This window comes from Sarcophilus harrisii, chromosome 5 (assembly GCF_902635505.1).
Source record: "Sarcophilus harrisii chromosome 5, mSarHar1.11, whole genome shotgun sequence".
Classification (NCBI taxonomy): domain Eukaryota; kingdom Metazoa; phylum Chordata; class Mammalia; order Dasyuromorphia; family Dasyuridae; genus Sarcophilus; species Sarcophilus harrisii.
In genome coordinates, this window is record NC_045430.1 from 194072733 (window position 1) to 194084971 (window position 12239).

The 12239-nt window shown below is 33.5% G+C and overlaps 1 pseudogene; it reads right to left on the bottom strand.

Annotated features, from left to right (window-relative positions):
* Nucleotides 1-313: 313 nt before the first annotated feature.
* LOC111721131 lies at nt 314-11407 on the bottom strand (annotated as a pseudogene).
* Nucleotides 11408-12239: the final 832 nt, after the last annotated feature.

Below are 12239 nucleotides of genomic sequence, written 5' to 3' on the forward strand. Positions count from 1 at the left end.
CTGGTCATCATATAGTATGTTGTTGAAGTATATAATGATCTCCTGGTCCTACTCATTTCACTCAGCATCAGTTCGTGTAAGTCTTTCCAGGCCTTTCTGAAATCATCCTGTTGGTCATTTCTTATAGAACAGTAATATTCCATAATATTCATATACCACAATTTATTCAGCCATTCTCCAACTAATGGGCATCCATTCAGTTTCCAGTTTCTTGCCATTACAAAAAGGGCTACCACAACCATTTTTGCAAATACAGGTCCCTTTCCCTCCTTTAAGATCTCTTTGGGATCATATCTATTATTTAATAAGAAACTTACTTTGATGTCAGTATGGTACTATTTTTGTCCTCTTCACAAGCACATTTAGGCAAAGATTAACTTGGAGGAACTGAAACCTTACCAAGTCAAACTGGAAGATCTTTCAATTAGTGAACTTTAAACAACATCTACAATTCAGGGATAGTTCTTAGCTAGCAGGGTCAAGCTGAGGATGACTTTGTTGACACTGTAGTAAGTGTTTATGGCTGAACAATTAAAATGGACTGAGAGAGAGAAAAATAGACATTGGGACTGGAAGAACAAGGAAGAGCAATTTGTGCTTCCAAAAACTGTACACAGGTCCTTTTGAGTGAGTACCTTCTTGAGATTCCACCTGTGTCATGAGCATCACTGTAACTGTTGGAGTAGTGGTTAGATTTGTAATTGTTGCAAGTGTAACTATTGGCTGAATAAGAGCTCTAGATCTTGACTTATTCATAGCTGTCATTTTGCTTGGAGTAGATATAATAGGAATTGGCTTGATACTATAGCTGTTGGTATATATGATACAGTAGCATATTCCTCTTTCACCTGAAGCACAAATTGTTTTGATCCATCTTTATTATTCAGGGACCTTGCTGGTGGTTCTGAGGCTTATCTCTGCTCAAGAAGTCTTTCCTGTTGTTCTCTGAGTTCTCATTCCAAGTATCTAATTCAGTTTTCCATACTGTGATTTAAGAGCTGTTGAATACATATCCAACTCATCCATTTGTTGATCTTATGCACCATTTCTTTGTTTAAGCTTTTTATTTTCTTTAGTTGGTTGTTCTTTGACACTAGATAGTGTTCCAGCTTTGCTTTGGCAGCAAAGTGAGCCTTTCTCATTTTGTCTTCTTTTTCAGTTACATGTTACCTAAGCTGCTCCTCCTGTGTAGTTCTATCTTAAAGATTCTGGTGAAGATTTGAGAGTTCAGACTGAAACTGTGTTATCTGTTCCTAAAACCTTCTAACTTTTTACAGATTCTATTTTCTGAAAGTGCTCTATTTGATTCTGTAGAGATTTTATTATTTTATTTTGCTTCAGAGTTTCTTTGAGGTCTTACACTTCATAGACAGATATTTGCTGTTCCAATACTTCTCCAGAAGACTAAAAAGTCTCCATTACCATATCAGGATATGCCTTAAGCTCTTAAAATATTATTTTTTAAAGTTAAAATATATGTACTTTTGATAAATTGCAAATAATCATGATTATGGTTTATATATATATATATATATATATATATATATATATATATATGTATAATTTAATTTCAGGTGTATTTATTTGAATGTTTTTAATGATGTTTACTAAATTTATAATTACAATGTAACTTTAAAGAACATTTATCAACCAAAGTTCTCCAGCCAAAATGTTTAAAGGAAGTAATTTCCTAGCAACTGGAGTTTCTCTCTGGTTTCTCTCCTGACATTCCAGACTCCACTTTTTTCTTACCCTGGAGACACCTTAACCACCCTCTCCACTTAGGGTCAAGTTTCTGCCCAGAATAATCAGTTCCAGAAGTGTCTAGGCAATTCATAAGTTGCTCCTTATACTTTCTAATCTTGCCTTCTTTGTTTTTTCTGATGCTCTTTTTCACTTCCAAATTCTAACTGTGGACATCCTCTACAACTCAGTTCTTTTTTTTACATTTATTTCTTCTATTTTCTACTTATCTGCAAATCACTTTTACTTGGATGTACTTGAAACTCTGTCCTCTGAGGAAGTAATGGGATACAATTTCAGTTCTGCAATTGTTTTAGAGGCCATGTCATCTAACTCATAAGTGAACAAGATTCTTCTTTATAGTATATCTGAAAAATGGTTATTCACCCCTTGCTTAAAGACTTGATGAAGAGGAGTATATGCAATTTAGAATTCTTAAGAGAGTTCTCTTTTGGAAGAAAAGGGCATGTTCCAAATGGTGATTTCGTAGAGTAAATAAAATTCAGAACTGAGTCAAGATAGTGATCTATTCCAAGATGTAGACAGGAGGCAGAAAAAAAATAAGTTATAATGTTGGCCAAAAGCTGGAGAAGTCCACAAGAAGTCAAAAAGCACCATATGAAGGGGAAAGCTAGCTTTTGGTAAGGAGCTGGTTTGTTTCATGTAATTTCTTTATTGAAAAGAATAATTAGTCTTTACTAACATATATGTCTTTAATTCATCTTCTTTCTTATACATTTCCTTAAGTCCCCCATTTTGGTGGTAATAGTAGGCAACTGGATCTATTTCGTCAGATGCTCTTTAACTTGTACTGGGGAGATGGCATTGGTAGATTAAATGATTTGCTTAGGGTAATTTACAAAATATGTGTTAGAAGGGGGAAAGTAAATACTCAGAGGCTTTCTGCTCCCTAGACTAGTTTTCTGTACATTATGTCATGATAGACATTAATTCTTCAGAAAGAGAATCATAAAATGTTAATTATGTGATTCTTATTTCATATTCTTGCCTGAGAGAATAAATTAATTTATTATTATTATTAATTATATATTATTATTACTTATCAACAAAAAATTAAATAAATAATAAAATAAAATTAAGAAGGTATCTGTAGTAAGTACTTCATAAAGTTCTTATAAGAAACAAGGGAGAAAATATCTCTAAAACATTTTGTAATCCTTAAAATACTGTACAGCAGTCAATCATTCAGTCAACAAACATTCATTAAGGCCTTACTAAGCTCTAGGCATCATTTAAGTACTGGTTAGATGGTCAGAAATTATTATTTCTTCCATAAAAGGGTCTTATTTCCATTTCTCAGATTTTTTCCTAAATATGTTTATTGAGGAAGGCCCTCAAAAATTTCATTTCCTTTGGGAAGCCTATTTTTTTGGTCATTCTGTTGAACACTGATCTTTCCTCCCTTTAACTGACTATACATTTTGGTATTTGGCATTTTTGGCCTATTTGACTATTATATTTCTCATTATAAAGGAAGAAATTGTATATTTAGTACATGGGAGTAGGGGTGATTTAAGAGTGTCTTGCTATCCTTGATTAAGCTGACCACTGAGGTTCTGCTTGTTCAGGCCTGAGGAAAGGCAAGGATTATTATTTTTTTTTTAGCATTTGACATCTTGGGTTCAGCACTTGTCTCTACTGTTTACTATCTCTATAATGCTGAGCAAATTGGATAGCCTTTCTATGCCTTAATTTCTTCACCACTAAAGTATGGGGCTTGAATTAAATGACTTCAAAATCCTTCTTCCACCTAAAATTTATTCATTACATTAAAGAAGCTGATGATATTTTCTACTCAAATGAAGTTTTTGGCACGTAATCAAGTATAAGGTAAAGCAAAGAACTTATTTTTGAATATATACATGGTAAATTGAATTTTTGCTGTTAAAGAAAAGGAGAAAGGAAAAAACCAAACAAACTAAAAAAATCTTTCAAGTCCAATAAACCTAGCTAAAGAAGGATTTCAGTTTCTTAGGCTCCAACAGAAGAAATTTAGAAAGACAGACAGGCTAGCAGAAGTTTAGGACCCTAAAGGGCCTGTAGCTTGAATGAAAGACTAAATAGACAACAATTTACTATGCATCTGTAATGTACTGGGCTAAAATCTGGAAATACAAATACAAAAGTGAAATGATCCTTGTCCTCATGGAGCTTAAATTATAATTAAGTTAAATAACAAACTCAGAGGAGTGGTAGATAAAGAAGGGAATTTTGATTTGGGAATTCTCAAGGGTGATAAGTAGAGAGTTATAAGGTAGAAAATTGTCAGACCTTTTCCAATAGCAATAGAAGTATAAGGATGGGTAGATGAAGTCAATTAATCAGTCATGTAAACAAAACCCACTTTGTCTAAATACTTTTATCATGTAATAACAACTCTGTTGAGTCAATCATAGACATGAACTAAGTGTGAAAAGTTCGAGATACCTTTAATGAATCATTCAAAGACTGGGTTTGAAAAGTCCTTGATCAATTATGAAATTGTTAAAAGTCAGTGGATGCCAGAAATATATTTGGATTACTTGAGGAAATTTAGGTATGGCTTGTATATTGCTTAGTTATGGCTTGTATAAAACTAGCAAGCTAGTTGGAACTAGAAATTGGAGATCTGAAAAGTCATCCCAGCTAAGTTCCTGACAATGAATCACTTGAGGCAGGAGGAAAAATTTAATTTTCTTAATTTTCTTTGACTATTCACCAATGAAAGGTGTTGTGAATTTTGGAGTGTTGCAGGTTTGGAGGGTTCCTGTTACCACCTTAGCAGTTTCCCCATAGTAGGTCACATAGTGGGAATCAAGAATAAATAAAAAAAAATGGCTGAACAACTTGTAGTATTTGATTGTATCGTGATGGATTACTACTGTGCTATAAAAATAATGAGCTTAGTGATCTTAGAAAACATGGAAAGAGTTGCACAAAATAATGAACATAAGCAGAACCAAGAAAATATCGTAAATAGTAACAGAAATCCTGTTTTAAGAATGACTGAGGATTCATAAATGGTGAAAGGATATGAACAGACAATTTTCAGATGAAGAAATTGAAACGATTTCTAGTCATATGAAAGAGTCCTCCAAATCACTATTGATCAGACAAATGCAAATTAAGACAATTCTGAGATACCACTACACACCTGTCAGATTGGCTAAGATGACAGGAAAAGATAATGATGAATGTTGGAGGGGCTGTGGGAAAACTGGGACATTGATGCATTGTTGGTGGAACTTGAATGAATCCAGCCATTCTGGAGAGCAATTTGGAACTATGCTCAAAAAGTCATCAAACTGTGCATACCCTTTGATCTGGCAATGATATTACTGGGCTTCTATCCCAAAGAGATTTTTAAAGAAGGGAAAGGGACCTGTATGTGCAAGAATGTTTGTGGCAGCCCTCTTTGTAGTGGCCAGAAACTGGAAACAGAGTGGATGCCCATCAACTGGAGAATGGCTGAATAACTTATAATACATGAATATCATGGAATATTATTGTTTGATAAGAAACGACCAACAGGATGATTTCAGAAAGGCCTGGAGAGACTTACATGAACTGATGCTGAATGAAATGAGCAGAACCAGGAGATCATTATACATGGCAACAACAAGGTTATACAATGATCAATTCTGATGGACATGGCTCTTTTCAACAATGAGATAATTCAAAGCAATTCCAATTGTTCAGTGAAGAAGAGAGCCATCTACACCCAGAGAGAGAGGACCATGGGAGTGGAGTGTGGAGCATAACATAGCATTTTCATGCTTTCTGTTGATGTTTGCTTGCATTTTGTTTTCCTTCTCTGTTTTTTTCTTTCTAGATCCGATTTTTCTTGTGCAGCAAGATAACTGTATAAATATGTATGCATATATTGGATTTAACATATATTAACATATTTAACATGTATTAGATTAGCTGCCAGCTAGGGGAGGGGGTGGGGGGAAGGAGGGGAAAATTTGGAGCAGCATGTTTTGCAAGGTTCAATGTTGAAAAAATTACCCATGCATATGTTTTGTAAATAAAAAGCTCTAATGATAATAAAAAAAGAATGACTTTGAGGGACAGCGGAATAGAGCACTAACCCTGAAGTCAGGAGGACCTGAGTTCAAATCTGGTCTCAGACACTTAATAGTTCCTAGTTGTATGATCCTGGGCAAGTCACTTAATCCTGATTGCCTCAGCAAAAAAAAAAAAGAATGACTTTGAGTGAACAAGTTATTTTAACTATTATAAATACTCAAATTGATTACTATATGAAGAAAGAGACTTTTTATGCAGAGAAAAAAACTGATAAATTATTCTATATTTGTTTATATAGAATAATTTTACATGTGTATGTGTGTTTGTGTGTAATGATAGCCATTTCTAGGGTAGATGGGGTGTGGAAAGAAAAAAGTGGGGCAAAAATTTATATGTTAAGTTTGCTATATATTTAGCAGGAATAGCAAGTTATACATAGTAGGTTTTCAATTTTATGTGCAATCATCTTTTTATTATGCTATGTTATGGAAATGCTTTTTTTATTTTATAAATTAAAAAAAATCCAGACACTGAATAAAGGCAGCTTTAGGACTCTACAATAACCCCTGCAGAAAAGCCACATCCTGCCAACAAAGAATTTTATGTATATCCCAACAAAGGCAGAAAAGAACTTTCAACCAAGATCTGAGAAAATTGGTTTGACACAAATGTTTTCTAATTTTGAGCCCACTTTCCTCTGGATTCTAATTACTTGGGAGAGAATGAGTCAGACTTTTGAGGGGATATTTTATGTTCCAGCTATTTTTACAATAATATTATAAAATATTTCCTTTTAAAAGTTAATTAAGCCTGTTTGATTAATTAATAAGAATTAGTAATCATGAAAGAAGGAAAAACACATTGGTGTAGATTCATGAGTAATAATATGAAAAAGCCCTCCCCACCTCTTCAGAATTAACTACTACATCTTTAAAGGGAGAAGCTACAGCTGAGCTCTGGGGATCAAGCCTATAGGTGCTAAATGCTGCTTCTGTAATATTGATTCAAATGTGTGTGCACATGCACACAAAAGTGCACTCATTCCAATCTGCTATCATGCTGAGAGTTCTAGGTTTCTAGAGGACTCCTATCACATAATAGTTAAATTCTCTAAGGGCCCCAGGAATAAATCTGTTGTAGGAGAATCCATTCCTTTTACTTATTACTTCAGTTCTGAGGACGCTTTGATATATTTCTGTTTATACAAAGACAGTCATTCACAATTCTGATACTTTTAGAACTTAAAATATAATTAATCACTACTAACAAAGCAAAAGAAATAATATCACAAGTACTAAATCAAAGAAATGCAGTAATAATAAATCGTCACATACTTAAATTGGTACAACCCACTCTCTTACCACTGTATTCAATATACAGATATAAGTACAGATATCTATACATTTATACATATATACATATGAGCTTATGGGTGTACATCCTCTTTAAATGAACACTTGAACTCATATTTAGTACTATGGGTGGGTGGTGTGTGTATATGTGTAGGGAACTTTTGGCTTCTAGAGATCTGGGTCCTGAGAGGACAGTTGACAAGATGCTTATGCCCTGGTTTTCTGGTGGAATAAAATTAATAAATTTAATTAATAAAATTATACTTATAATAAAAATAATAATCTATAAATATAAATAATAATAAAAATAATAAATTGGATATTAAAAAGATAAAGAACCTGGAACCAGAACTGGAAGCTGGTTATTGACCTAACTACTAGAAGAATTTATCTGGGAGCTTAGCTTGTAGAGTAGGAACTTAAAACCAAAAAACATACAATTTTTGAGGTTGCCAAAAGGAAAAATCATAACTTAAACTAGACCAGGGAACGATACAATTAAAAAATATAGATTTTTCTAAGTGTAAGATACATACATACACACACATCTAGAACCTATGAAGTCTGGAAAAATTGTCTGTCTTGTTAGATACATGCTATGGAGCAGATAAATCTTTATGATATTATCTACTCCTCATTGATGACTTACATAGAGTTTGGATCCTCATAATTCCTTGCCTAGGGAGTAAAGCAATTTTTGTGGTTCTAAAGACTATATGAATAGTAATGAGAATCATTAATTAGTAGAAGGTCTAGATTCCTGAGTCATGAGGCAGTATTTTTAGTCTTTAAGTAGTGACAGCAAAGACCCTGTTATCCTGGGGTTTAAAAAATCAAACTGGATTTTGATCAATAAATATATATCCTTCTAAAGAGATAAGCTAGCCATTTTCTTAGAGATACTACAATTGTCTGAGCAAGTGCTTTGTAAAGAAAAAAAATTGTATGCACTCATTTTTGAATAGGATGTTTTAAAAGAACTCAGGATAAATACAAAATTACATTTATTAGATTCTACCTACATCTTATTTTTCTCCAGTTTTAAGATGCTGGAAAAATAAACTGTGTCATCATCTTTTAGTCATATTATTTCTAATGTCCTATCCAGCAGCCCATTAAATTTAAATTTTTTTAGAATAATTTTTTTAAGTGTTTGTAAAGTCAGTTCAACTTGACATACATAGTCATGATACAGAATCTGAGTTTATTTTCTGTGAGTATTAACTCATAATAAAAATTTCTGTCCATCGTACCATGCAATATTCTTTAAAAAAGTGAATGGACAACTAAGTTTTATAAGCAATGAACTATGCAAATTGAGCATATATGAACAGCATGTTGTAAATGAATAAAATCTATAAAAGTTAATATTATAGATATTTAATCATCTCTGTTGCCTTTATTGCATAATAATTATTTGTAAATGTTAAATGTAATATATGTATGGGGTCGCTATCTGTACTGTAGTGCTTCACAATTCACACACAGCACATAAGGACACTGAATTGGCTTATTACGATCTGTTTTCAGAACTCCTGAAAATTCTGGGTTTTCAAAGAAGGACCATGACCACATAATAACACTTAAATTCTACAAGAGTCCTAGGAGTAATTCTGTTGTAAGGCAGTCAACTTTTTCCCCTAACACTTTAGCTCTTAAGACCAATTAACATGCTTTTGTTACACAAAACAGTAGTTACAATGCAGGCATTATCAGATCTTAAACATAAGTAATCACTATTAACAAAGCAAAAGAAATAATCACAATATGATAGAATGCTACTGTTCTATAAGAGATAATGAGCAGGCTGCTCTCTCACAAAAATCAGGAAAGTCCCTCATGAGCTCATGCAAAGTGAAATATACTGTGTACAAAATAATAGCAATGTTGTGGGATGATCAATTGTGAATGACTGCTATCTATTCTCAAAATAAAATGATCCAAGACTATTTGGAAGGACTTCTAATGAAAACTACCATCCATACTCAGAGAAAGAATTGATTGTGTCTAAATACAGAATGAAGCGTACTTCTTTTTTGAACTTATTTTTCTTGAGGGTTTTTTTGAAGGGGAGATCTCTGTTTTCTTTCACAGCAAGAGTTTTATGAAAGTGTTTTATATAATTTCACATGTCCTTTCTCAAAGGAGGTGGTTTGGGGAGGAAGGAAGCAAGAGAATGTGAAATTCAAAGTTTTACAAAACACACATTAAAAATTGTTTTACATATAACTGGAAAACATAAAATATTAATAACTATGTAAATAATATCACAAATACTCATTCAAACAAATGCATCAATGAGAAGTAAATCAAATGCATATATAAATTAGGATTATACTCTTCTATCACTTCATTTAGTCTATGTATAATTATAGATGTCTGTACATTTATGCAATACACATATATGTTCATGTGTGTAAACCCTCTCTGTATGCTCACTTGAATTCATGCTCAGTACACTTTCTCAACATTCTGGTCCCTTTAGCAATGGGGATTTACACCTTTTAGAAATCCTGTTTTCCTCTTAATTGTCTCTCTACAGGATGACTTTGGTAAATAACTCCTGGACTATCACTTCATCCTTCATCAGAAAACAATTTTGTCCCTTCTTCTAATTATCTACCTATTTCCACATTCTTCAATCTGATACCCCCACTTTTTTCATTATTCCCTTCACTTTAACATTTATATTTCTTTCTCCCTTATTCCTTCTCTTCTTTTTACTAAAATTGACACATCTGTTCTTTCACTTGGCCCGACAGCCTCTTTTAATTACATCTCATTTCTTTTATTTCAATAACTAAACCAATCCTTAAATACTACCTTTGCTTCCTCATCATTATGCTCTCCTTAAAACCCCCAAATCTGCCCTTTTCCAGTGTAGCTGAACCCTCAAATGTCACCAATGATCTTACAAATCAACTTGAATTTTCAGTCGTTTTTTCTCATTCTCATTTTACTTGTCCTTTTGACAGCATTTGACACTACTGAGCACCCTGCTTTCTTGGATTTCATTCATCATTTGCCTTCTAAGACATTCAAATACCTCTTTCCCTGACCTCTTTCCTAACCTTCAGTCCAGTATTTCCAAATTCATGCTGAAGATTTCAACTTGAATTTCCTAAAGAAAATCCCAAACATGTCAAAAACAAACAAAAAGACCCTAACGAATTCTTCCATTTCTGCAAACCAAGTTTCCTTTCTTACTAGTCTGTTCTTATAAATGGTGCCCTCATTCTCCTACACTCTCCAGCATAAAACCATAGTGAGTACAGGAAAAGAGTCATATTAGTAAATTGTTCCTAGCTGCCATATTGCTATGGCAGGATTCTAACAGGTCCTGATATTCTGGGTGCTTTTAGTAAGTGATGCAATTACCAGTCTCTTTATAAAGGGGACTTTGAAGATTTTTTTCCTAGAACAGTCAAGTACTGCTGACACTTTTAAGCAAGGTCTTTTATATCTGTTTAGCTCCCATAATTCAGCCTTCAGAGATTCTTCAGCTCCTATCAACAACCAATAAAACCAGCTGGGGAAAAACAAATTTGATATTTCCTCTTTAAAACTGAATGCTGGCTAAGATAGAACAAAGATGAAGGTAGGCGGGGATGATATTGAAAAAAATATGTAAGCAAATTTAGTACAATCACAAGCACAAAGTGCCTTTCCCCCTCCCGCCCCCCCTTTTTGAACATTTGGTCATCCCCATGCTTTGTTAGGCTTTTAATCAGTTTTTAATGAAAGGCTATTATGAGTCTTCATGTCACAGCCTCACAGAAACTCAGAGTTGGAAAGTACTATGTGATATTTGTTTTATCTGTGATTTCTTACTGATGACCTCTAGCTTTTCATTGGATTTATGTATCTTTTGTTTTGAGGACTTCCTGAAAGTATCCACTAATCACATATCTATTGATAGAGAAGATATGAGTTCATCAAGGGAATTAATAACTAATTTTTATTTCTTTTAGGTTCCCTGAAAATGAATTATTCTCTTGTCCAACTAACGTGAATTTCATATTTCTAGCTTTGCTTTCTTAAAGCATAACATTTGATGCTATATTTCTGATATAAGCAAGGGACATAAGACATGGAAATGTTATAGCTATATTCGGAGGAAAGAATTCATTTCCTTCCAGAACACTAAGCACACAGCACTAACCAAAAGTTTCCTGAAATAGAGTTGGGCAAGGAGAGGAAGGGATATCACTCACCTTTACTTCTTGTAACCTGCTGCTCCCTTCCAAGCTCAGCTCAAATGTTACCCCTTTTAAGAACATTTTTCCTATTTCCCCCAGTTGTCAGTATCCCCTTCTCAAATCACAATATATTTATTTTGTGTATATCCCATATTTACTTTGTCAGAAATGTGAGGAATACCGGACTGTCCCACTTTTCTATCCACCCAGCACCCAGCAAAGTGTTGATCACATTAACAGATGCTTACTGATTATAACTGAATAGTAAGACTCCATATCCATCAGTGTTTAGTTATGAGAAACTCCAAAAATTCAGATGAATGAGATCCTCTGTTTTGCATGATTTGAAAACCTCCCAAACTTAAATCTATAAATGAATTTGGGCATGTGTGTTTTATTTTTGGAACTACATTTAACTGTTATTTCTGATTGCTCCACCTTTGGCACAAAGTATTGTCTAAGAATATACACAGCAAGAAACTTATGTTAAAACTCAAAGGGAGGAGGAGAAAGTTGACTAGAATAAACATTTATATAGCGCCTACTATGTGCTAGATACTTTTCTAAGCACTTTACAAATATTATCTTATTTGATTCTCACAACAACCTTGGGAGGCAGGTGCTATTATTACTCTCATTTTACAAATGAAGAAATTGAGGTTAGATGACTTGACTAGAGTCACACAACTAGTAAATATACAAAGGCTAGATTTCTGTCTTCAAGCCCAATACTCTTTCTCCTGTATCTCCTACCTGGCTATCTGCAATTGAAGAGAAACAACTACTCTGTGCATAGTTAAGAAACAAGTAAAAGTAGGAACTAAGGAATGAGGTTTATTAAGTGATGTGAAAATAGGACAGAGGATTATGAATCAAGAAATATTGGTTCTATTCTTAGCTTTTCCATTAACTT